At 42.8% G+C, this 24698-nt stretch overlaps 22 non-coding genes across 22 annotated transcripts; all 22 read right to left on the bottom strand.

The window, feature by feature from the left end:
- Positions 1–13868: 13868 nt before the first annotated feature.
- On the bottom strand, positions 13869–13942 carry trnai-aau (transfer RNA isoleucine (anticodon AAU)). The gene has a single exon. It is a non-coding gene; the product is annotated as a tRNA-Ile (tRNA).
- Positions 13943–14437: 495 nt separating this feature from the next.
- On the bottom strand, positions 14438–14511 carry trnai-aau (transfer RNA isoleucine (anticodon AAU)). Its single transcript has one exon. It is a non-coding gene; the product is annotated as a tRNA-Ile (tRNA).
- A 464-nt stretch (positions 14512–14975) lies between these two features.
- On the bottom strand, positions 14976–15048 carry trnar-ucg (transfer RNA arginine (anticodon UCG)). Its single transcript has one exon. It is a non-coding gene; the product is annotated as a tRNA-Arg (tRNA).
- Positions 15049–15408: 360 nt separating this feature from the next.
- trnai-aau (transfer RNA isoleucine (anticodon AAU)) lies at positions 15409–15482 on the bottom strand. The gene has a single exon. It is a non-coding gene; the product is annotated as a tRNA-Ile (tRNA).
- A 493-nt stretch (positions 15483–15975) lies between these two features.
- Positions 15976–16049, bottom strand: trnai-aau (transfer RNA isoleucine (anticodon AAU)). Its single transcript has one exon. It is a non-coding gene; the product is annotated as a tRNA-Ile (tRNA).
- Positions 16050–16513: 464 nt separating this feature from the next.
- Positions 16514–16586, bottom strand: trnar-ucg (transfer RNA arginine (anticodon UCG)). The gene has a single exon. It is a non-coding gene; the product is annotated as a tRNA-Arg (tRNA).
- A 360-nt stretch (positions 16587–16946) lies between these two features.
- Positions 16947–17020, bottom strand: trnai-aau (transfer RNA isoleucine (anticodon AAU)). Its single transcript has one exon. It is a non-coding gene; the product is annotated as a tRNA-Ile (tRNA).
- Positions 17021–17515: 495 nt separating this feature from the next.
- Positions 17516–17589, bottom strand: trnai-aau (transfer RNA isoleucine (anticodon AAU)). Its single transcript has one exon. It is a non-coding gene; the product is annotated as a tRNA-Ile (tRNA).
- A 464-nt stretch (positions 17590–18053) lies between these two features.
- On the bottom strand, positions 18054–18126 carry trnar-ucg (transfer RNA arginine (anticodon UCG)). The gene has a single exon. It is a non-coding gene; the product is annotated as a tRNA-Arg (tRNA).
- Positions 18127–18485: 359 nt separating this feature from the next.
- trnai-aau (transfer RNA isoleucine (anticodon AAU)) lies at positions 18486–18559 on the bottom strand. The gene has a single exon. It is a non-coding gene; the product is annotated as a tRNA-Ile (tRNA).
- Positions 18560–19052: 493 nt separating this feature from the next.
- Positions 19053–19126, bottom strand: trnai-aau (transfer RNA isoleucine (anticodon AAU)). Its single transcript has one exon. It is a non-coding gene; the product is annotated as a tRNA-Ile (tRNA).
- Positions 19127–19590: 464 nt separating this feature from the next.
- Positions 19591–19663, bottom strand: trnar-ucg (transfer RNA arginine (anticodon UCG)). Its single transcript has one exon. It is a non-coding gene; the product is annotated as a tRNA-Arg (tRNA).
- Positions 19664–20003: 340 nt separating this feature from the next.
- trnai-aau (transfer RNA isoleucine (anticodon AAU)) lies at positions 20004–20077 on the bottom strand. Its single transcript has one exon. It is a non-coding gene; the product is annotated as a tRNA-Ile (tRNA).
- Positions 20078–20572: 495 nt separating this feature from the next.
- Positions 20573–20646, bottom strand: trnai-aau (transfer RNA isoleucine (anticodon AAU)). The gene has a single exon. It is a non-coding gene; the product is annotated as a tRNA-Ile (tRNA).
- A 464-nt stretch (positions 20647–21110) lies between these two features.
- trnar-ucg (transfer RNA arginine (anticodon UCG)) lies at positions 21111–21183 on the bottom strand. Its single transcript has one exon. It is a non-coding gene; the product is annotated as a tRNA-Arg (tRNA).
- Positions 21184–21542: 359 nt separating this feature from the next.
- trnai-aau (transfer RNA isoleucine (anticodon AAU)) lies at positions 21543–21616 on the bottom strand. Its single transcript has one exon. It is a non-coding gene; the product is annotated as a tRNA-Ile (tRNA).
- Positions 21617–22109: 493 nt separating this feature from the next.
- On the bottom strand, positions 22110–22183 carry trnai-aau (transfer RNA isoleucine (anticodon AAU)). Its single transcript has one exon. It is a non-coding gene; the product is annotated as a tRNA-Ile (tRNA).
- Positions 22184–22647: 464 nt separating this feature from the next.
- On the bottom strand, positions 22648–22720 carry trnar-ucg (transfer RNA arginine (anticodon UCG)). Its single transcript has one exon. It is a non-coding gene; the product is annotated as a tRNA-Arg (tRNA).
- A 359-nt stretch (positions 22721–23079) lies between these two features.
- Positions 23080–23153, bottom strand: trnai-aau (transfer RNA isoleucine (anticodon AAU)). Its single transcript has one exon. It is a non-coding gene; the product is annotated as a tRNA-Ile (tRNA).
- A 495-nt stretch (positions 23154–23648) lies between these two features.
- On the bottom strand, positions 23649–23722 carry trnai-aau (transfer RNA isoleucine (anticodon AAU)). The gene has a single exon. It is a non-coding gene; the product is annotated as a tRNA-Ile (tRNA).
- A 464-nt stretch (positions 23723–24186) lies between these two features.
- trnar-ucg (transfer RNA arginine (anticodon UCG)) lies at positions 24187–24259 on the bottom strand. Its single transcript has one exon. It is a non-coding gene; the product is annotated as a tRNA-Arg (tRNA).
- Positions 24260–24618: 359 nt separating this feature from the next.
- Positions 24619–24692, bottom strand: trnai-aau (transfer RNA isoleucine (anticodon AAU)). Its single transcript has one exon. It is a non-coding gene; the product is annotated as a tRNA-Ile (tRNA).
- Between the last annotated feature and the right edge of the window lie 6 nt (positions 24693–24698).

Genomic DNA, 24698 nt, shown 5'->3' with positions numbered 1-24698 from the left:
TCCAGGTCTTTATGTCTTTAAGACATTCCTGCAGTTTAACTAATTGGTGTGTGTCATCTGGCTTCATGGACAGATAGAGCTGGGTGTCATCTGCATAGCAGTGTAAATGTATGCTATGTCTTCTAATGATACTGCCTAAGGGAAGCATGTATAATGTAAACAGAATTGGTCCTAGCACTGAACCCTGTGGAACTCCATAATTAACCTCAGTGTGTGAAGAGGACTCTCCATTTACATGAACAAATTGGAGTCTATTAGATAGATATGATACAAACCACTGCAGCACAGTACCTGTAATACCTACAGCATGTTCTAATCGCTCTAATAGGATATTATGGTCAACAGTATCCAACGCTGCACTGAGGTCTAGCAGGACAAGCACAGAGATAAGTCCACTGTCAGAGGCCATAAGAAGATCATTTGTAACCTTCACTAAAGCTGTTTCTGTGCTGTGCTGAGCTCTGAAACCTGACTGAAACTCTTCAAATAAACCATTCCTCTGCAGATGATCTGTTAGCTGTTTGACAACTACTCTTTCAAGGATTTTTGATATGAAAGGAAGGTTGGAGATTGGCCTATAATTAGCTAAGACTGCTGGGTCTAGAGATGGCTTTTTGAGTAAAGGTTTAACTACAGCCAGCTTGAAGGCCTGTGGTACATAGCCGATCATTAGAGATAGGTTGATCATATTTAAGATCGAAGAATTAATTAATGGCAGGACTTCTTTGAGCAGTTTTGTAGGAATGGGGTCTAAAAGACAGGTTGATGGTTTGGAGGAAGTAATTATTGAAGTTAACTCAGAAAGATCAATTGGAGAAAAAGAGTCTAACTTAATATCAATGGTACTAAGAGTAGCTGTAGATAATATTACATCTGTGGGATGATTATTGGTAATTTTTTCTCTAATGATAAAAATTTTATTTGTGAAGAAGTTCATGAAGTCATTACTAGTTAACATTAAAGGGATGGTTGGCTCAAAAGAGCTCTGACTTTTTGTCAGCCTGGCTACAGTGCTGAAGAGAAACCTGGGGTTGTTCTTATTTTCTTCAATCAGTGATGAATAGTAAGATGTTCTGGCTTTGCGGAGAGCTTTCTTATAAAGCAGCAAACTATTTCTCCAGGCTAAATGATGATCCTCTAGATTTGTGACACGCCATTTCCTCTCCAGATTACGAGTCATCTGCTTTAGGGTACGTGTTTGAGAATTATACCACGGAGTCAGGTACTTCTGATTAGAGACCTTAGTTTTCACAGGAGCTACAGTATCCAGAGTCGTACGTAGTGAGGAGGTGAAATTATTAACAAGATAATCGACCTCTGTTGGTGTAGCGTTCAGATAGCTGCTCTGCTCTGTGTTGGTACAGGACATTGGAGATGAGAACAGTGGGTGGATTATATTCTTAAACTTAGTTACAGCACTTTCAGAAAGACATCTACTTTGAGAAAGTCTACTCTTCACCGCTGTGTAATCAATTATTGTAAAAGTAAATGTTATCAGGAAATGATCAGACAGGAGAGGGTTTTCAGGAAACACTGTTAAATGTTCAGTTTCTATGCCATATGTTAAAACAAGATCTAGAGTGTGATTAAAGTGGTGGGTGGGTTCTTTTACATTTTGAGAGAAACCAATTGAGTCTAATAACAGATTAAATGCCATGTTGAGGGTGTCATTTTTAGCATCTACATGGATGTTAAAATCACCCACAATAATTATTTTATCTGAGCTCAGAACTAAATTAGATATAAAGTCTGAGAAATCAGACAGAAACTCTGTGTAAGGCCCAGGTGGACGATAGATGATAACAAGTAAGACTGGTTTCTGAGTTTTACAGCTGGGGTGGACGAGGCTAAGCATCAGGCTTTCAAATGAATTAAAAGTCTGTCTTGGTCTTTCATTAATTAATAGGCTGGTGTGAAAAATTGCTGCCACACCGCCCCCTCGGCCTGTACTTCGAGATTTCTGGTAGTTAGAATGACTCGGGGGTGTTGATTCATTTAAACTAACATAATCATCCTGCTGCAACCAGGTTTCTGTAAGGCAGAGTAAATCAATTTGTTGATCAATTATTAAGTCATGTACTAACAGAGACTTGGAGGAGAGAGACCTAATATTTAATAATCCACATTTCACTGTTTTACTCTTTGGTTCAGATGTGGATACTGTATTGTTCTTTCTTTGTAATTGTTTATGTTTAAGTTGTTTGTTGCTGGTTTTTAGTTTGTTTTTTGTCTTTTTGGAAGCTGACACAGTCTCTATGGAGATGGGTTTTTGGGGGGGTAGCAGGAGGAGAGAAGCTGCAGAGAGGCGTGTAAGACTGCAACTTTGCTTCCTGGTCCCAACTCTGGATAGTCATATTTTGGGGGGTTTAATAAATTTGTCCATGTTTCTAGAAATGAGAGCTGCTCCATCCAAAGTGGGATGGATGCCGTCTCTCCTAACAAGACCAGGTTTCCTCCAGAAGGTTTGCCAATTATCTATGAAGCCCACATCGTTTCTGGGACACCACTCAGACAGCCAGCAATTTAAGGAGAACATGCGGCTAAACATGTCACTCCTGGTCTGATTGGGGAGGGGACCAGAGAAAACTACAGAGTCCGACATTGTTTTGGCAAAGTTGCACACCGATTCAATATTGACTTTAGTGACCTCCGATTGGCGTAACCGGGTGTCATTACTGCCGACGTGAATTATGATCTTACTGAATTTACGTTTACCCTTAGCCAGCAGTTTTAAATTTACTTCAATGTTGCCTGCTCTGGCCCCTGGAAGACAATTGACTATGGTTGCCGGTGTCTCTAGCTTCACATGTCTGAGAACAGAATCGCCAATTACCAGAGTTTGACCCCCGGCGGGTGTGTCGCCGAGTGGGGAAAAACGGTTAGACACATGAACGGGTTGGTGGTGTACCTGGGGCTTCTGTTTAGGACTATGCTTCCTCCTCACCGTGACCCAGCCGCCCTCTTTCCCCAGCTGCTTGGGATCTGCCGGGGAACAGCTAGCGGGGCCTACGCTATCTTCGGCTGCACCAGCTACAGGGGCCTGGCTAGCTACGGGTGAATGAAGGGTGCGAAGCCGAGTCTCCAATTCAGTAATCCTGGCCTCCAGCGCTGCAAATATGCTACATTTGTTACAGATATCATTACTGCTAAAGGAGGCCGAGGAGTAACTAAACATCTGACACAATGAGCAAGAAACAGTGTGCGCACCGCGGATGACGTCAGTGCGCACACTGTGTCTGAGGAGGATGTGCGGAAGTGCTTCAGGAAGGTGAACGCACGCAAAGCTACTGGTCCGGACGGGATTCCCGGCCGCGTCCTCAGGTCATGCGCGGCTCAGCTGGCTGGAGTGTTCACGCACATCTTCAACCTTTCCCTCTCTCTGTCTGTAGTCCCAGCCTGCTTCAAAATGGCCACCGTCGTCCCTGTACCCAAATCCTCCACCATCTCCTCATTGAACGACTGGCGACCTGTAGCCCTGACCCCCATCGTAAGCAAATGCTTCGAGAAGCTGGTCAGGGACTTCATCTGCTCTGCACTACCCGACTCACTGGACCCTCTACAGTTCGCATACCGCCACAACAGGTCCACTGATGATGCCATAGCCCTGACACTACACACTGCCCTGTCACACCTGGAGAAGAGAGACACGTATGTGAGGATGCTGTTTGTAGATTACAGCTCAGCATTCAATACCATCGTTCCCTCGAAGCTGGACAGGAAACTGCAGGATCTAGGACTGAGCAGCTCCCTCTGCAGCTGGATCCTTAGCTTCCTGTCTGACAGACGCCAGGTGGTCAGACTGGGCAGCATCACCTCATCCCCCATCACACTGAACACTGGTGCTCCACAGGGGTGTGTACTGAGCCCTCTCCTGTACTCACTCTACACCTACGACTGCACAGCCACTAACAACTCCAACATCATTGTGAAGTTTGCGGACGACACTACAGTGGTGGGTCTTATCACCAACGGTGATGAGACAGCTTACAGGGAGGAGGTCAGCGCCCTGACCCACTGGTGTCAAGACAACCATCTCACCCTCAACGTCGCAAAGACAAAGGAGTTGATAGTGGACTTCCGGAGGTGCAGAGAAGTACACACCCCTATCACCATCAACGGCGCTGCTGTGGAGAGAGTGAGCAGCTTCCGGTTCCTTGGTTTACATCTGGCTGAGGATCTTACGTGGTCAGTACACACAAACAAAACAGTGAAGAAGGCGCAGCAGCGCCTCTTCTTTCTCAGGAGACTGAAAAGATTCGGCATGAGCCCCCGCATCCTCAGGACCTTCTATCACTGTGCCATTGAGAGCATCCTCACTGGATGCATCACCACCTGGTATGGCAACAGCACCGCCTACAACTGCAAAGCTCTCCAGCGAGTAGTGCGATGCTCTGAACGGATAATTGGAGGTGAGCTTCCCTCCCTCCAAGACATCTACAGGAAGCGGTGCCTGAGGAAAGCGGGGAGGATCATCAAGGACTCCAGTCACCCCAGCCATAAACTGTTCAGACTACTTCCATCAGGAAGGAGGTTCTGCAGCATCCGGTCCCGTACCAGCAGACTGAGAGACAGCTTTTTCCATCAGGCCATCAGACTGCTGAACACGTCATAGACACCTCAGCTTCACTACTGGAACTTCAACATTATGCACTCCACACTGTATATAAATGCCACTTGTTTTGCACATATTCAACTCTGTATATTTTATATATTTTATTATTATTATTATTATTTTATTTTATTTTATTTTTTTACTATTTAATTTGTAAAAATGTGTATACACACACACACACACACACACACACACACACACACGTAGGAAAATATTTAGTATACACATCCAGAAATGCATACACTATTATATATTGTACATATATTTATTAGTTTCAGGTTGGCCATTCTTGTATTTTGCTCGTTTATGTTGTTGTGTTTGCACATCTCTGTTGCTTGTGGGGCTCGCACACAAGAATTTCACTCGCATGTGCTGTGCCAGTGTGCCTGCACATGTGATGTGACAATAAAAAGTGATTTGATTTGATTTGAAGAAAGTGCAGGAGGGAGAGGTGAAGTAGCCATGGTGCTAATGAGTCGGCTACGAGCTAAGCTAAGCTAGCGAGACAGTACAGAGACAGTGAGTGAATACTTTGGCTATAAATTAGGTAGTGAGTACACAGAAAGTGTGCTTCGGATGAAGCACGTGAAGATTATACTATGAAAGAAGAATGTATTTAAAAGTTGTTAATTAAATTGCTAAGCAAATAAGCTACTCAGAAACACCACTGTGTTTGAGCAGGAACAGGAAGTGATACTCTACCACAGAGCGAGCGAACACCAAGTGACAGCGCCACCAAGAGCTTAGACAAATGTTGTTAGTTATAAGACAATTGATAAGTGTATTTTGTAATACTGAAGCTTAAAGGAATTTGTTCAATTCTAAACTACCATTCGCTTTAATTTTCTGCCAAAATCTCCTCTCTTTTGGCGCGAAGTGGGCAATAAGCAAACAAGAGAGGCGGGCCTTTTCTCAATTCTAAGTACGCAAGTAATTTCGAGACCGTTGAAAACGATGTGCCGGGGGTCCGCTGTTCTCGCTGGCTCTAATGATCCTCGACCTCGCTGTCTGCTATGTAGCTGGCGGGTCACAGACGTCTCCGAAAACGTTGGAGCGCCTTTGGAAATATATGATATCTTAATAAATCAAGCAGATATTTGAAGTTTACACAGCTACATTCTCGCTTGAAAATAACTTAAAAGTTTATTTTGTGACCCAGAAAGAGTAATATTTAAAAGTTTTTAGCCCCGCTCGTCTGCCATTGCCGCGTTTGAGTTTTGGACGAAATGCATTCTGGGATATTTAGCTGTACCAAGTCCACACAAGTCACCACTGATGCATGCTCGATAAAACGGGTGGAGCGAGAACACATCCGGAACTTTTTCGCGTTCTCGACTTGATGCGTACTTAGAATTGGAACAGTACTTTGACTGATGAAGTATCACAAGTACACGAGAACGCAAGTACGCACAAGTACGCATATTGAGAAAGGGTCACGAACTCGCGACAGAAAAGCCGATCAACTCCTCTTTTTTCTCTGTGGTGTGATAAATAAATATGCAGTGTATATACAGTAGATTTTTAAAATGAGCCTCTTTCGCAACAAAAAACAAAATAAAAAATCAAATCAAATAAAAAACAAAATAAAAGCGGTATCCAGTTTTTGCCACACACACAGAGTAATATACATTGTAAGTTACAATATGAAATATTAAGACATCTGATCTCATCAAGTTTAATAAAGGTTGGACAGCTGTGGATTATCAGCTGTCCTACTCTGACTTCAGACCTCAGTCCCAAGCATCCCATCTGAAATAACTGGAGTAATTGGGTAACAACAACCTGCAGGATTCAAATGTGGAGCAGCTGTCTCTTATGAAGAGTCAACACTGTGGACTAAAGATTCTGAGTCAAGTAAAGAGTTGGAGTCACTCTTGCGACTTTCAGCAGTATTGTGCAAAAGATAGGTGGTATAAAAGCAAAAACCCACTGTTTCCTGTAAACCTACAGAGACGGCTCAATGGCTCTTTTCCTCAGTATAGTTGTGAATGGAGAATGATGACAATTAACCAACCAATCACATCAGCTAGAAGCTTATTGTGATCATGTGTTTGAGTTGGCGTGAAGATGACTGTCATCACTGTGTTCATTAGTGATGGGCAGATGAAGCTTCATGAAGCACTGAAGCTTTTCATTCAATTGGTTCACCCCTGCGCAATGCGTCTTGAAGCTTCATTTGCTCTAGTAGGACATCTACTGGACGTAAAAATATTAGTTGGCATGAATTTGAAGAGTGTGGCATTTTGCACACAGCCTGTAAATGTCAACAACAAAAGGAGTGTGCAAAACATGTATATTGTAGTGATGGCAGCATACTGTGTATATTTATACTGGCAGTATGGAAAATCATTAGTTGGAAATGCTTAAAATGGAAATGATCATTTACTGTGAGGTGAGGTGTGGTTGGGGTGTGGACAGTGGTTGTGCTTTTGTAACGTTGAGGTATGGACACCCTGTTCACATTTTATTCTGTAAAAACGCATTTTCACTGCTTTTATGGCCTTTTTAGTGAGGAGAACATAGCTAGGATTTAATGATTTAACAAATCCTTTGTCCTCCACAATGCTAAATGGCTGGGAGTCCTCAATCACCATGCTAACCAGGTCTTCATCTATTTGAGATTGTTCTCCTGAGGAAAGACAATAAAGACAAAGCACAAATATAAATATCACACACGTAACTTATTACAGTTGTATAATATTGTTATATCATTTAGTAACATTACTGCATGCTATATTATCATGGCATTTGATGGCTCACCTGGTCTTGCTCCACAATCGGTGTCCCCCTTATTCTCATGCAAAGCTCTGTAGTGCCTAAGCATGGATGAGGTGTTGTTGTTATATCCCAGCTCACTGGCACATAGCAAACACTTCACCTTGTGCAAAAGTAAAGACAGCTTAACATAAATTGTATTGCACCACCACTATTATGAAAATACATCTTCTGTAGAAATTTACATATCTTGTTGGGAGGAATAAGATCAAAATGTTCCCACACAGGGGAGGACATCCTCCTCTTCTTACCTGGCTCCATTCTCTCCTGACTTTCTCTCCTCACTCTCCTAAACCTCCAAACTGTCTCCAAACTCTCACTAACCGCAACTCTCTCCATCAAACACCCACATTTTGAATGAAGTCTGAGGGGTTTATATCGCTGCCATAGCTCGCGGCAAAGTTCGAACCACTTCCTGAACCAGTCACGTCGTACAGCCGGGCGGCGAGGCTTCGGACGTCATCATTTTCAGCTCCTCCTATAAATGAAGCAAGCTTCGTTACGCGCATCGCGGAAATGCCCCCTCCATTACTCGACACAAGCTTTGAAGCCTCGATAAAGAATGTCACATCACTAGTGTTCATGCCTACAGGAGATAAAGCTGAATTCCAGCTGACAGCCTTACAAGACGTACAGAGACAGTGGTTCTCATAGATCAAACTGCAGGAGCATCAAATTTGAAATCACACTAATAAATGTCATCTTTGTTAAAACTCTGAGATCAGGGTGACTAAAACCTACAAACAACTTGCTCTTATTGCAGAGAACAATCATCATATTGCTAGTACAGGGAGTGCAGAATTATTAGGCAAGTTGTATTTTTGAGGAATAATTTTATTATTGAACAACAACCATGTTCTCAATGAACCCAAAAAACTCATTAATATCAAAGCTGAATGTTTTTGGAAGTAGTTTTTAGTTTGTTTTTAGTTTTAGCTATTTTAGGGGGATATCTGTGTGTGCAGGTGACTATTACTGTGCATAATTATTAGGCAACTGAACAAAAAACAAATATATACCCATTTCAATTATTTATTTTTACCAGTGAAACCAATATAACATCTCCACATTCACAAATATACATTTCTGACATTCAAAAACAAAACAAAAACAAATCAGTGACCAATATAGCCACCTTTCTTTGCAAGGACACTCAAAAGCCTGCCATCCATGGATTCTGTCAGTGTTTTGATCTGTTCACCATCAACATTGCGTGCAGCAGCAACCACAGCCTCCCAGACACTGTTCAGAGAGGTGTACTGTTTTCCCTCCTTGTAAATCTCACATTTGATGATGGACCACAGGTTCTCAATGGGGTTCAGATCAGGTGAACAAGGTGGCCATGTCATGAGTTTTTCTTCTTTTATACCCTTTCTTGCCAGCCACGCTGTGGAGTACTTGGACGCGTGTGATGGAGCATTGTCCTGCATGAAAATCATGTTTTTCTTGAAGGATGCAGACTTCTTCCTGTACCACTGCTTGAAGAAGGTGTCTTCCAGAAACTGGCAGTAGGACTGGGAGTTGAGCTTGACTCCATCCTCAACCCGAAAATGCCCCACAAGCTCATCTTTGATGATACCAGCCCAAACCAGTACTCCACCTCCACCTTGCTGGCGTCTGAGTCGGACTGGAGCTCTCTGCCCTTTACCAATCCAGCCGCGGGCCCATCCATCTGGCCCATCAAGACTCACTCTCATTTCATCAGTCCATAAAACCTTAGAAAAACCAGTCTTGAGATATTTCTTGGCCCAGTCTTGACGTTTCAGCTTGTTTGTCTTGTTCAGTGGTGGTCGTCTTTCAGCCTTTCTTACCTTGGCCATGTCTCTGAGTATTGCACACCTTTTTTTTTTTTACTTTTCTGAGCCTGTCAAGTCCTTCTTTTGACCCATTTTGCCAAAAGAAAGGAAGTTGCCTAATAATTATACACACCTGATATAGGGGGTTGATGTCATTAGACAACACCCCTTCTCATTACAGAGATGCACATCACCTAATATGCTTAATTGGTAGTAGGCTTTTGAGCCTATACAGCTTGGAGTAAGACAACATGCATGAAGAGGATGATGTGGACAAAATACTCATTTGCCTAATAATTCTGCACTCCCTGTATGTTTACTTAAGTGTTCGTACAGCAATGGGGATTTCTGGATGCTCAGTAGTTTATTTCCTCTTTGCATTTGAGTGAAAGCTAAAAGTTTCTGCAGGTATATGAGCTTCGAGCTCAATTTGTTCACTCCAACATGTTAACATGCTAAAGCTGGCTGTCCCACACAGCTGCTCTGAACAAGTCCTCACTGCTCTTTATACTACATGTGCTTAATACTGACTGCCAGAAAGGACTTTCTGTGAACGCTAAGTTATCACCTCAGTTCTTTCTTTGTCTCTCTAAAAGTTAGCCCTTCCCTGTGAAGCAGTCAGAGTGAACAGCAGGGTGCGTGTGTGGAGCAAGAGGATAAATTGTGTCCTAATGATTCAGAGAAGTTGAAGCAGCAGCACTGTGTGTAGAGACACTCTGACTGAGCCATGTAACTGCGAGGTGGAGTGGAAAGCAGAGCTAGCTTGCCTGTGCCTGATAGAGGAATGAAAAGAAGTACAGATGACTATTGTTGGAACTTCTCTTCTCCTCACCTCCACCACAGACTCTTCTCTCAGCTGACCTGCATGGTTCCTGCATCGACGACCCCATCAAACCTTTGAGCTTTGTGGGTTTACTGATGTTCTAGTTTAATATAGTTTCATCCTTTGTTATTTTCCATCATTTCTGAGTTTTGTTTCTAGATCAGTTCCTTGGTTGATGTTAGCCGTAATGTACTTGCGTTACATTGTAAAATAATTAAACTCGCTGAATATCATTATTTAATTTCAATAATTTATCTTCTAAACGTAGAAGTAAACTCTTTCGCTTTAACATCGTTGTAGTGCAGGTGCACGTCATTTTGCGCCAGGTTGCTGCATAGTCGTATTGTAAAGCGGAAGTTGTCGGACTCGGCTGAAGCGAGTGGCTGTTTTATGAAATGGAAATATTCCCGTATTTTCACTTTTCTGAAACAAGCAGACAAGAACATTACAGTAATATGTAAGCTATGTCCTGGGGAGAAAAAACTATCGGCCGCTGTTAATAGCATGAGTAATCTACTGAAGCGCCTGACAGTAATATGTAAAAACTATCGGACGCTGTTAATAGCATGAGTAATCTACCGAAGCGCCTGACACGAGCGCATAGACGAACACTTCTGCGTGATCCTTGTTCATCATCCATGGATAACACCGCGGCAACTCCTGCTAAGCAGGCAAAACGTGATTTTACTTCAGCAGCACAGAAAGCGTCTGAAGGTGAGCTTAAAAAATAGTTGCAGGCTACATTGTGGAAGAGATGCTACCGCTGTGTACTGTAGAGTCACCGTCTTTAAAAAATGTATTTATTATTTAAAGAGTTTAATTTCTATTGTTTGTCCACTCAAGGTTTATAGGGATTTTAAGAAGCATTTAGTTAAATTACTTATTGAGTAATTAAGTTACTTTTCAGACACAGTAATTAGATAAGTATTTTAAATACAATATTGATTAAGTAATTAGTAATTAGTGATTAATTACTTTTTTAAAGTAACTTACCCAACACTGCTAACACTTTGGCTAATGCGTCACCCAGCTTGCGACAAACCACTCACGGAGCATCGGGGACTCAGTAAGTCTACCTCGGACATAATGACTGATACAACTGCCAAGTGGATTGCAACAAACTGCAGACCTGTTAACATCATTGAGAACACGCGCTTTACATAGCTTTGGTTCCTTGTTTCAACGACTTGAAGTGCCTCCCCAAGATTGACAGAGAGAGTAGATAAATGTTTACAGAGTTTTTTGTTAACATGAATGTTCAAGATGTTCAATAAACATGTTAAGTGCGGATATTTTCCCTTTTTTCGAGTCTGTTCGCTCATGCAAAATGAAATGCAATTAATAAAGAATAAAAATGAATGACATTTAATCGTGATTAATCAAAATTAAGCCACTGTAACCATGTGATGAATCTGATTAAACATTTTAATTGTTTGAGAACACTAATTTTTTTTTGTGATCAACATTTTATTGATTTAAAACGGGGTTGGGGGGGGTGGGGGGTACAGACATATACAGCACAACTGTAAACTGCAGTAGCAAAGCAAACATTAGCAAACAAGGCATAGGGACAGCAAAGAAAAGACACAAAAACACAAAGTTAAAACCAATTATTGCCTCTTCCAGGAGATAACTCTGGATGAGAAGATTTTCCAAGCGTCAACAGTTGTGGGTCGAGCTTTATTTAATTTTGCTGTGGTATGTTCAAAACCAATAACACGGATAAGACATCGTCTCCAGAATGATTCCATACAAATGTCAGGACAGAACCATTGCTTTGTAATAGTCTTCTTTGCGGATGTAAATCCAGCGAACAACATTTTGCATTGCATTTGTTTTAAGGAGATTTCAGAGGTATCATTAAGGAAACAAAGACCAGGATTGCGAGAACACTAATTTATATTATATATTAGTATATAGGTTTTTTAAAAAGTTGTATTTCACAAGAGAGAAACTGTGCTAAAAGATCGAAGAAAAGTATTCAAATTCCCTTTGAATTTAAGCATACATCCTTTGTGTTCATTCTGCATTTACTTCATTATACTGCATAAATGTCAGTTACAAGCTTAAATATAAAGTTGAAAAAATTTAATTCCAACCAGGCAATTGCGATTAATCGCGATTAATTACAGAAAATTGCAAGATTAATTAGTTAATGTTTTTAAACTATTGACAGCACTAATTTTAATATATTTATATATTATATTATATAAATATACAATAATATAAAAATATTAAATATTAAAATGCAATTCTTTGTACACTTGCTGTATGCTGAAAAAAAATAAAAGTCTGTCTGTCTGTCTGTAACACTGAATGAACTGCTCTGAGAAAAGACCCCACTATCAGAGCAGTTCACTATCAGTTCTGTGACTGACACATCTGGACTGCTCTGCTGCTGCTCTATCGTACACAGTAGTTCCAGGCACACTGAGACTCCTCCACTCCTTCTGCTCTACACTCACACACCTGCTCCACCTGAGCTTTATGTCAAACCATTTATTCTTTTAGATATTCTGAAGCCAGAATGACTAGATTATTTGTAAATTACTGGTTGCTACAACCACAAAGTCACTGTAAATGGTAAATGGCCTGTATTTATATAGCGCTTTACTAGTCCCTAAGGACCCCAAAGCGCTTTACATATCCAGTCATCCACCCATTCACACACACATTCAAACACTCACACATAAAGAACAACTGTGCTGTTTTGTGTTGCAGTGCCACACTGTGGAATGATAGCGTTAATGTTCAATTTATACCTCAAGCTGATGTCATACTGCAGCAGGCATGTGCAGATTATATTCCTGTTTACTTTATATTTAAGTTGCAATCAATACTTTTAAGACCTTCTGCTTGCAAGACTTTCAAACGATGTGGCCATCTTCAACTAGATCCCCCAAGACATCCTAGATAATCCCACAAGTACAGTCATTGTGATCATGGTTCAGTGTGGTACAGACCAAGATATTGGTTAGTTTAACTTTACAAAAGAGTTTTATGTTGATCATGTTGTTCATTGTAAAACCTACTTGTAATGTTTTATACACTGATAGAACAGAAAGATGTTTGCAAGATAGGTTAGACTTGTAAGCCCAGCTGCACTTCAGGCCTTAGAAATTGAACACATACCTCTTCTATAGAAACAGACATGTCACAGATTGGGTCAGGAACCAAGGAAAAAACACAGAGGACACAGATGTTTAATTTCTTTTAAAAAGTGGGTGTTTATTACCCCAAAATATGAAAAATAATGAAGAAATCCAAAGCAGACCAATAAAAGAGGTCAACTCAATAAACTAAATTCAAAATAATGATTTTTGTATCGGAAAAAATATCGAACCGTGACACCAAAATATTGAACCGAAACTTCAATTTTGTGTATCGCTACACCGCTATTATATATATATGTGTGTATATGACTCACTACAACCCACAAAGGGACTTGAACCCTCAATCTTCTGATCCGAAGTCAGACGCCTTGTCCGTTAGGCCACGTGGTCTGGCAGAAGCTCCCTCTTTTCACGAACGTTCGTTGGAGTCTGGTTGAATCAACTGCTGGTGTTGGGTTGCTCACGTGGCTGGTGGATATTGCTTGATTGTTGCTTGAAATAATTGATTGTTGCTTGAAATAAGTGCATGCCACAGCATTTCTCCCATGTATCACGCTCTTAAAAATGTAGTCCTACCTGCCACATGCACAGTGGATCCACCCACTAAGCCAGAGTATTATCTGCCAATGAAGGTCATAAAGCTTACGTGGCCCGATCTGTCACCTGGAAGTTGGCAGAGGTTTTTTGTTGGATCCCACCCAATAAAAGCCACAGTCTATCATGAGACAGCACGTTGGATGGCTGTTGAATGGCCAGTATGGGGATTGAACCCATGACCTTGGCGTTATTAGCACCATGCTCTGACCAGCTGAGCTAACCAGCCTTCGAAATGTGTGTGAACCCATCCTTTTGTTGACTAATATGCCAAAAAAGAGAGGGTGGAAGAACTGTTAAGAACACAAGAGAAATGTGTGTTTACACGAAATTACTTCAACATAGTGGGAAAAAAAGAAGTCTTCTGTTGACTTACAAAAAATGCTTTAAGAAGAAATTTGCCACAAAACAATACATGGTGTGCATCTTCTAAAGTTAGGGTCGTTAGGTGAGGATATAAAGCAGCAGTTTTTGATGCAGTATGCTGTGTCAGACTTTGGAAATGAGTGATTTATCCAGAAAGTAGCTGGAAAAGTGATTTGGAGATTGTAGCTAAGCATGTAATGTATTCATTAGCGTGTCATGTGTCAGTGAATTTTGTGGTTTGCTGTCATTTGTAGTTGCGTACATCACTCACCTGGAAGTTGGCAGAGATTTTTTCTTGGATCCCACCCAAAAAAAGCCACAGTCTATCATGAGACAGTACGTTGGATGGCTGTTGGAATGGCCAGTATGGGGATTGAACCCATGACCTTGGCGTTATTAGCACCACGCTCTGACCAGCTGAGCTAACCGGCCTACAAAAGCATTCTGTTGACTGATATACCAAAAAAGAGGGTGGAAGAACTGTTAACAACACAAGAGAAATGTGTGTTTACAAGAAATTACTTCAAGCAGTACCAATGAAAGCCAACTCTTGGAAGCTCCTACTGATCAGAAGCCACCTATGCAGGTGTAGTTCCACCAACAGCCTGCTTCCAAGTCGTGATTTTTTCACCCATGTCGCTTGAGGTCATGGCATGTTATTGACTTTCTATGGTTGCTTCTAAGCCAAGACCACTGGGGCCTGGCACTGATAAGGCCAAGTTCATGGCTTCAGTCCGCAACCTGGCCATTCGAGCCTCGTTTGAGAACTCGTAGAGTCTCTGTTGAAGGACATGAAATTGACAAAAGTGTAGCAATTTTGGATGACATAAAGGATCCGAGGTTGGCCTGCTGCAATCTAACTGGGAACGCATGCCTGCTCCTCAAGGACTCACAACAAACCACGAAGGGACTTGAACCCTCAATCTTCTGATCCGAAGTCAGACGCCTTGTCCGTTAGGCCACGTGGTCTGGCAGAAGCTCCCTCTTTTCACGAACGTTCGTTGGAGTCTGGTTGAATCAACTGCTGGTGTTGGGTTGCTCACGTGGCTGGTGGATATTGCTTGATTGTTGCTTGAAATAATTGATTGTTGCTTGAAATAAGTGCATGCCACAGCATTTCTCCCATGTATCACGCTCTTAAAAATGTAGTCCTACCTGCCACATGCACAGTGGATCCACCCACTAAGCCAGAGTATTATCTGCCAATGAAGGTCATAAAGCTTACGTGGCCCGATCTGTCACCTGGAAGTTGGCAGAGGTTTTTTGTTGGATCCCACCCAATAAAATCCACATTCTATCATGAGACAGCACATATGATGGCTGCTGGAATGGCCAGTATGGGGATTGAACCCATGACCTTGGCGTTATTAGCACCACGCTCTGACCAGCTGAGCTAACCGGCCTACAAAATGTGTGTGAACCCATCCTTTTGTTGACTAATATACCAAAAAAGAGAGGGTGGAAGAACTGTTAAGAACACAAGAGAAATGTGTGTTTACAAGAAATTACTTCAACATAGTGGGAAAAAAAAGTCTTCTGTTGACTTACAAAAAATGCTTTAAGAAGAAATTTGCCACAAAACAATACATGGTGTGCGTCTTCTAAAGTTAGGGTCGTTAGGTGAGGATATAAAGCAGCAGTTTTTGATGCAGTATGCTGTGTCAGACTTTGGAAATGAGTGATTTATCCAGAAAGTAGCTGGAAAAGTGATTTGGAGATTGTAGCTAAGCATGTAATGTATTCATTAGCGTGTCATGTGTCAGTGAATTTTGTGGTTTGCTGTCATTTGTAGTTGCGTACATCACTCACCTGGAAGTTGGCAGAGGTTTTTTCTTGGATCCCACCCAAAAAAATCCACAGTCTATCATGAGACAGCACGTTGGATGGCTGTTGGAATGGCCAGTATGGGGATTGAACCCATGACCTTGGCATTATTAGCACCACGCTCTGACCAGCTGAGCTAACCGGCCTACAAAAGCATTCTGTTGACTGATATACCAAAAAAGAGGGTGGAAGAACTGTTAACAACACAAGAGAAATGTGTGTTTACAAGAAATTACTTCAAGCAGTACCAATGAAAGCCAACTCTTGGAAGCTCCTACTGATCAGAAGCCACCTATGCAGGTGTAGTTCCACCAACAGCCTGCTTCCAAGTCGTGATTTTTTCACCCATGTCGCTTGAGGTCATGGCATGTTATTGACTTTCTATGGTTGCTTCTAAGCCAAGACCACTGGGGCCTGGCACTGATAAGGCCAAGTTCATGGCTTCAGTCCGCAACCTGGCCATTCGAGCCTCGTTTGAGAACTCGTAGAGTCTCTGTTGAAGGACATGAAATTGACAAAAGTGTAGCAATTTTGGATGACATAAAGGATCCGAGGTTGGCCTGCTGCAATCCAACTGGGAACGCATGCCTGCTCCTCAAGGACTCACAACAAACCACGAAGGGACTTGAACCCTCAATCTTCTGATCCGAAGTCAGACGCCTTGTCCGTTAGGCCACGTGGTCTGGCAGAAGCTCCCTCTTTTCACGAACGTTCGTTGGAGTCTGGTTGAATCAACTGCTGGTGTTGGGTTGCTCACGTGGCTGGTGGATATTGCTTGATTGTTGCTTGAAATAATTGATTGTTGCTTGAAATAAGTGCATGCCACAGCATTTCTCCCATGTATCACGCTCTTAAAAATGTAGTCCTACCTGCCACATGCACAGTGGATCCACCCACTAAGCCAGAGTATTATCTGCCAATGAAGGTCATAAAGCTTACGTGGCCCGATCTGTCACCTGGAAGTTGGCAGAGGTTTTTTGTTGGATCCCACCCAATAAAATCCACAGTCTATCATGAGACAGCACATATGATGGCTGCTGGAATGGCCAGTATGGGGATTGAACCCATGACCTTGGCGTTATTAGCACCACGCTCTGACCAGCTGAGCTAACCGGCCTACAAAATGTGTGTGAACCCATCCTTTTGTTGACTAATATGCCAAAAAAGAGAGGGTGGAAGAACTGTTAAGAACACAAGAGAAATGTGTGTTTACACGAAATTACTTCAACATAGTGGGAAAAAAAGAAGTCTTCTGTTGACTTACAAAAAATGCTTTAAGAAGAAATTTGCCACAAAACAATACATGGTGTGCGTCTTCTAAAGTTAGGGTCGTTAGGTGAGGATATAAAGCAGCAGTTTTTGATGCAGTATGCTGTGTCAGACTTTGGAAATGAGTGATTTATCCAGAAAGTAGCTGGAAAAGTGATTTGGAGATTGTAGCTAAGCATGTAATGTATTCATTAGCGTGTCATGTGTCAGTGAATTTTGTGGTTTGCTGTCATTTGTAGTTGCGTACATCACTCACCTGGAAGTTGGCAGAGGTTTTTTCTTGGATCCCACCCAAAAAAATCCACAGTCTATCATGAGACAGCACGTTGGATGGCTGTTGGAATGGCCAGTATGGGGATTGAACCCATGACCTTGGCGTTATTAGCACCACGCTCTGACCAGCTGAGCTAACCGGCCTACAAAATCATTCTGTTGACTGATATACCAAAAAAGAGGGTGGAAGAACTGTTAACAACACAAGAGAAATGTGTGTTTACAAGAAATTACTTCAAGCAGTACCAATGAAAGCCAACTCTTGGAAGCTCCTACTGATCAGAAGCCACCTATGCAGGTGTAGTTCCACCAACAGCCTGCTTCCAAGTCGTGATTTTTTCACCCATGTCGCTTGAGGTCATGGCATGTTATTGACTTTCTATGGTTGCTTCTAAGCCAAGACCACTGGGGCCTGGCACTGATAAGGCCAAGTTCATGGCTTCAGTCCGCAACCTGGCCATTCGAGCCTCGTTTGAGAACTCGTAGAGTCTCTGTTGAAGGACATGAAATTGACAAAAGTGTAGCAATTTTGGATGACATAAAGGATCCGAGGTTGGCCTGCTGCAATCCAACTGGGAACGCATGCCTGCTCCTCAAGGACTCACAACAAACCACGAAGGGACTTGAACCCTCAATCTTCTGATCCGAAGTCAGACGCCTTGTCCGTTAGGCCACGTGGTCTGGCAGAAGCTCCCTCTTTTCACGAACGTTCGTTGGAGTCTGGTTGAATCAACTGCTGGTGTTGGGTTGCTCACGTGGCTGGTGGATATTGCTTGATTGTTGCTTGAAATAATTGATTGTTGCTTGAAATAAGTGCATGCCACAGCATTTCTCCCATGTATCACGCTCTTAAAAATGTAGTCCTACCTGCCACATGCACAGTGGATCCACCCACTAAGCCAGAGTATTATCTGCCAATGAAGGTCATAAAGCTTACGTGGCCCGATCTGTCACCTGGAAGTTGGCAGAGGTTTTTTGTTGGATCCCACCCAATAAAATCCACATTCTATCATGAGACAGCACGTTGGATGGCTGTTGAATGGCCAGTATGGGGATTGAACCCATGACCTTGGCGTTATTAGCACCACGCTCTGACCAGCTGAGCTAACCGGCCTACAAAATGTGTGTGAACCCATCCTTTTGTTGACTAATATACCAAAAAAGAGAGGGTGGAAGAACTGTTAAGAACACAAGAGAAATGTGTGTTTACAAGAAATTACTTCAACATAGTGGGAAAAAAAAGTCTTCTGTTGACTTACAAAAAATGCTTTAAGAAGAAATTTGCCACAAAACAATACATGGTGTGCGTCTTCTAAAGTTAGGGTCGTTAGGTGAGGATATAAAGCAGCAGTTTTTGATGCAGTATGCTGTGTCAGACTTTGGAAATGAGTGATTTATCCAGAAAGTAGCTGGAAAAGTGATTTGGAGATTGTAGCTAAGCATGTAATGTATTCATTAGCGTGTCATGTGTCAGTGAATTTTGTGGTTTGCTGTCATTTGTAGTTGCGTACATCACTCACCTGGAAGTTGGCAGAGGTTTTTTCTTGGATCCCACCCAAAAAAATCCACAGTCTATCATGAGACAGCACGTTGGATGGCTGTTGGAATGGCCAGTATGGGGATTGAACCCATGACCTTGGCGTTATTAGCACCACGCTCTGACCAGCTGAGCTAACCGGCCTACAAAATCATTCTGTTGACTGATATACCAAAAAAGAGGGTGGAAGAACTGTTAACAACACAAGAGAAATGTGTGTTTACAAGAAATTACTTCAAGCAGTACCAATGAAAGCCAACTCTTGGAAGCTCCTACTGATCAGAAGCCACCTATGCAGGTGTAGTTCCACCAACAGCCTGCTTCCAAGTCGTGATTTTTTCACCCATGTCGCTTGAGGTCATGGCATGTTATTGACTTTCTATGGTTGCTTCTAAGCCAAGACCACTGGGGCCTGGCACTGATAAGGCCAAGTTCATGGCTTCAGTCCGCAACCTGGCCATTCGAGCCTCGTTTGAGAACTCGTAGAGTCTCTGTTGAAGGACATGAAATTGACAAAAGTGTAGCAATTTTGGATGACATAAAGGATCCGAGGTTGGCCTGCTGCAATCCAACTGGGAACGCATGCCTGCTCCTCAAGGACTCACAACAAACCACGAAGGGACTTGAACCCTCAATCTTCTGATCCGAAGTCAGACGCCTTGTCCGTTAGGCCACGTGGTCTGGCAGAAGCTCCCTCTTTTCACGAACGTTCGTTGGAGTCTGGTTGAATCAACTGCTGGTGTTGGGTTGCTCACGTGGCTGGTGGATATTGCTTGATTGTTGCTTGAAATAAGTGCATGCCACAGCATTTCTCCCATGTATCACGCTCTTAAAAATGTAGTCCTACCTGCCACATGCACAGTGGATCCACCCACTAAGCCAGAGTATTATCTGCCAATGAAGGTCATAAAGCTTACGTGGCCCGATCTGTCACCTGGAAGTTGGCAGAGGTTTTTTGTTGGATCCCACCCAATAAAATCCACAGTCTATCATGAGACAGCACATATGATGGCTGCTGGAATGGCCAGTATGGGGATTGAACCCATGACCTTGGCGTTATTAGCACCACGCTCTGACCAGCTGAGCTAACCGGCCTACAAAATGTGTGTGAACCCATCCTTTTGTTGACTAATATGCCAAAAAAGAGAGGGTGGAAGAACTGTTAAGAACACAAGAGAAATGTGTGTTTACACGAAATTACTTCAACATAGTGGGAAAAAAAGAAGTCTTCTGTTGACTTACAAAAAATGCTTTAAGAAGAAATTTGCCACAAAACAATACATGGTGTGCGTCTTCTAAAGTTAGGGTCGTTAGGTGAGGATATAAAGCAGCAGTTTTTGATGCAGTATGCTGTGTCAGACTTTGGAAATGAGTGATTTATCCAGAAAGTAGCTGGAAAAGTGATTTGGAGATTGTAGCTAAGCATGTAATGTATTCATTAGCGTGTCATGTGTCAGTGAATTTTGTGGTTTGCTGTCATTTGTAGTTGCGTACATCACTCACCTGGAAGTTGGCAGAGGTTTTTTCTTGGATCCCACCCAAAAAAATCCACAGTCTATCATGAGACAGCACGTTGGATGGCTGTTGGAATGGCCAGTATGGGGATTGAACCCATGACCTTGGCATTATTAGCACCACGCTCTGACCAGCTGAGCTAACCGGCCTACAAAATCATTCTGTTGACTGATATACCAAAAAAGAGGGTGGAAGAACTGTTAACAACACAAGAGAAATGTGTGTTTACAAGAAATTACTTCAAGCAGTACCAATGAAAGCCAACTCTTGGAAGCTCCTACTGATCAGAAGCCACCTATGCAGGTGTAGTTCCACCAACAGCCTGCTTCCAAGTCGTGATTTTTTCACCCATGTCGCTTGAGGTCATGGCATGTTATTGACTTTCTATGGTTGCTTCTAAGCCAAGACCACTGGGGCCTGGCACTGATAAGGCCAAGTTCATGGCTTCAGTCCGCAACCTGGCCATTCGAGCCTCGTTTGAGAACTCGTAGAGTCTCTGTTGAAGGACATGAAATTGACAAAAGTGTAGCAATTTTGGATGACATAAAGGATCCGAGGTTGGCCTGCTGCAATCTAACTGGGAACGCATGCCTGCTCCTCAAGGACTCACAACAAACCACGAAGGGACTTGAACCCTCAATCTTCTGATCCGAAGTCAGACGCCTTGTCCGTTAGGCCACGTGGTCTGGCAGAAGCTCCCTCTTTTCACGAACGTTCGTTGGAGTCTGGTTGAATCAACTGCTGGTGTTGGGTTGCTCACGTGGCTGGTGGATATTGCTTGATTGTTGCTTGAAATAATTGATTGTTGCTTGAAATAAGTGCATGCCACAGCATTTCTCCCATGTATCACGCTCTTAAAAATGTAGTCGTACCTGCCACATGCACAGTGGATCCACCCACTAAGCCAGAGTATTATCTGCCAATGAAGGTCATAAAGCTTACGTGGCCCGATCTGTCACCTGGAAGTTGGCAGAGGTTTTTTGTTGGATCCCACCCAATAAAATCCACATTCTATCATGAGACAGCACGTTGGATGGCTGTTGAATGGCCAGTATGGGGATTGAACCCATGACCTTGGCGTTATTAGCACCACGCTCTGACCAGCTGAGCTAACCGGCCTACAAAATGTGTGTGAACCCATCCTTTTGTTGACTAATATGCCAAAAAAGAGAGGGTGGAAGAACTGTTAAGAACACAAGAGAAATGTGTGTTTACAAGAAATTACTTCAACATAGTGGGAAAAAAAAGTCTTCTGTTGACTTACAAAAAATGCTTTAAGAAGAAATTTGCCACAAAACAATACATGGTGTGCGTCTTCTAAAGTTAGGGTCGTTAGGTGAGGATATAAAGCAGCAGTTTTTGATGCAGTATGCTGTGTCAGACTTTGGAAATGAGTGATTTATCCAGAAAGTAGCTGGAAAAGTGATTTGGAGATTGTAGCTAAGCATGTAATGTATTCATTAGCGTGTCATGTGTCAGTGAATTTTGTGGTTTGCTGTCATTTGTAGTTGCGTACATCACTCACCTGGAAGTTGGCAGAGGTTTTTTCTTGGATCCCACCCAAAAAAATCCACAGTCTATCATGAGACAGCACGTTGGATGGCTGTTGGAATGGCCAGTATGGGGATTGAACCCATGACCTTGGCGTTATTAGCACCACGCTCTGACCAGCTGAGCTAACCGGCCTACAAAATCATTCTGTTGACTGATATACCAAAAAAGAGGGTGGAAGAACTGTTAACAACACAAGAGAAATGTGTGTTTACAAGAAATTACTTCAAGCAGTACCAATGAAAGCCAACTCTTGGAAGCTCCTACTGATCAGAAGCCACCTATGCAGGTGTAGTTCCACCAACAGCCTGCTTCCAAGTCGTGATTTTTTCACCCATGTCGCTTGAGGTCATGGCATGTTATTGACTTTCTATGGTTGCTTCTAAGCCAAGACCACTGGGGCCTGGCACTGATAAGGCCAAGTTCATGGCTTCAGTCCGCAACCTGGCCATTCGAGCCTCGTTTGAGAACTCGTAGAGTCTCTGTTGAAGGACATGAAATTGACAAAAGTGTAGCAATTTTGGATGACATAAAGGATCCGAGGTTGGCCTGCTGCAATCCAACTGGGAACGCATGCCTGCTCCTCAAGGACTCACAACAAACCACGAAGGGACTTGAACCCTCAATCTTCTGATCCGAAGTCAGACGCCTTGTCCGTTAGGCCACGTGGTCTGGCAGAAGCTCCCTCTTTTCACGAACGTTCGTTGGAGTCTGGTTGAATCAACTGCTGGTGTTGGGTTGCTCACGTGGCTGGTGGATATTGCTTGATTGTTGCTTGAAATAATTGATTGTTGCTTGAAATAAGTGCATGCCACAGCATTTCTCCCATGTATCACGCTCTTAAAAATGTAGTCCTACCTGCCACATGCACAGTGGATCCACCCACTAAGCCAGAGTATTATCTGCCAATGAAGGTCATAAAGCTTACGTGGCCCGATCTGTCACCTGGAAGTTGGCAGAGGTTTTTTGTTGGATCCCACCCAATAAAATCCACATTCTATCATGAGACAGCACGTTGGATGGCTGTTGAATGGCCAGTATGGGGATTGAACCCATGACCTTGGCGTTATTAGCACCACGCTCTGACCAGCTGAGCTAACCGGCCTACAAAATGTGTGTGAACCCATCCTTTTGTTGACTAATATACCAAAAAAGAGAGGGTGGAAGAACTGTTAAGAACACAAGAGAAATGTGTGTTTACAAGAAATTACTTCAACATAGTGGGAAAAAAAGAAGTCTTCTGTTGACTTACAAAAAATGCTTTAAGAAGAAATTTGCCACAAAACAATACATGGTGTGCGTCTTCTAAAGTTAGGGTCGTTAGGTGAGGATATAAAGCAGCAGTTTTTGATGCAGTATGCTGTGTCAGACTTTGGAAATGAGTGATTTATCCAGAAAGTAGCTGGAAAAGTGATTTGGAGATTGTAGCTAAGCATGTAATGTATTCATTAGCGTGTCATGTGTCAGTGAATTTTGTGGTTTGCTGTCATTTGTAGTTGCGTACATCACTCACCTGGAAGTTGGCAGAGGTTTTTTCTTGGATCCCACCCAAAAAAATCCACAGTCTATCATGAGACTGCACGTTGGATGGCTGTTGGAATGGCCAGTATGGGGATTGAACCCATGACCTTGGCGTTATTAGCACCACGCTCTGACCAGCTGAGCTAACCGGCCTACAAAATCATTCTGTTGACTGATATACCAAAAAAGAGGGTGGAAGAACTGTTAACAACACAAGAGAAATGTGTGTTTACAAGAAATTACTTCAAGCAGTACCAATGAAAGCCAACTCTTGGAAGCTCCTACTGATCAGAAGCCACCTATGCAGGTGTAGTTCCACCAACAGCCTGCTTCCAAGTCGTGATTTTTTCACCCATGTCGCTTGAGGTCATGGCATGTTATTGACTTTCTATGGTTGCTTCTAAGCCAAGACCACTGGGGCCTGGCACTGATAAGGCCAAGTTCATGGCTTCAGTCCGCAACCTGGCCATTCGAGCCTCGTTTGAGAACTCGTAGAGTCTCTGTTGAAGGACATGAAATTGACAAAAGTGTAGCAATTTTGGATGACATAAAGGATCCGAGGTTGGCCTGCTGCAATCTAACTGGGAACGCATGCCTGCTCCTCAAGGACTCACAACAAACCACGAAGGGACTTGAACCCTCAATCTTCTGATCCGAAGTCAGACGCCTTGTCCGTTAGGCCACGTGGTCTGGCAGAAGCTCCCTCTTTTCACGAACGTTCGTTGGAGTCTGGTTGAATCAACTGCTGGTGTTGGGTTGCTCACGTGGCTGGTGGATATTGCTTGATTGTTGCTTGAAATAATTGATTGTTGCTTGAAATAAGTGCATGCCACAGCATTTCTCCCATGTATCACGCTCTTAAAAATGTAGTCGTACCTGCCACATGCACAGTGGATCCACCCACTAAGCCAGAGTATTATCTGCCAATGAAGGTCATAAAGCTTACGTGGCCCGATCTGTCACCTGGAAGTTGGCAGAGGTTTTTTGTTGGATCCCACCCAATAAAATCCACATTCTATCATGAGACAGCACGTTGGATGGCTGTTGAATGGCCAGTATGGGGATTGAACCCATGACCTTGGCGTTATTAGCACCACGCTCTGACCAGCTGAGCTAACCGGCCTACAAA

Source organism: Aulonocara sp. 'chitande type north' Nkhata Bay, linkage group LG23 (assembly GCF_057382095.1).
Source record: "Aulonocara sp. 'chitande type north' Nkhata Bay isolate Kocher_YH1m ecotype deep benthic linkage group LG23, A_spYH_male_GT1.1, whole genome shotgun sequence".
NCBI lineage: Eukaryota > Metazoa > Chordata > Actinopteri > Cichliformes > Cichlidae > Aulonocara > Aulonocara sp. 'chitande type north' Nkhata Bay.
The sequence above is the reverse complement of the archived record's forward strand: the minus strand, read 5'-3'. Positions and strand labels throughout refer to the sequence as shown.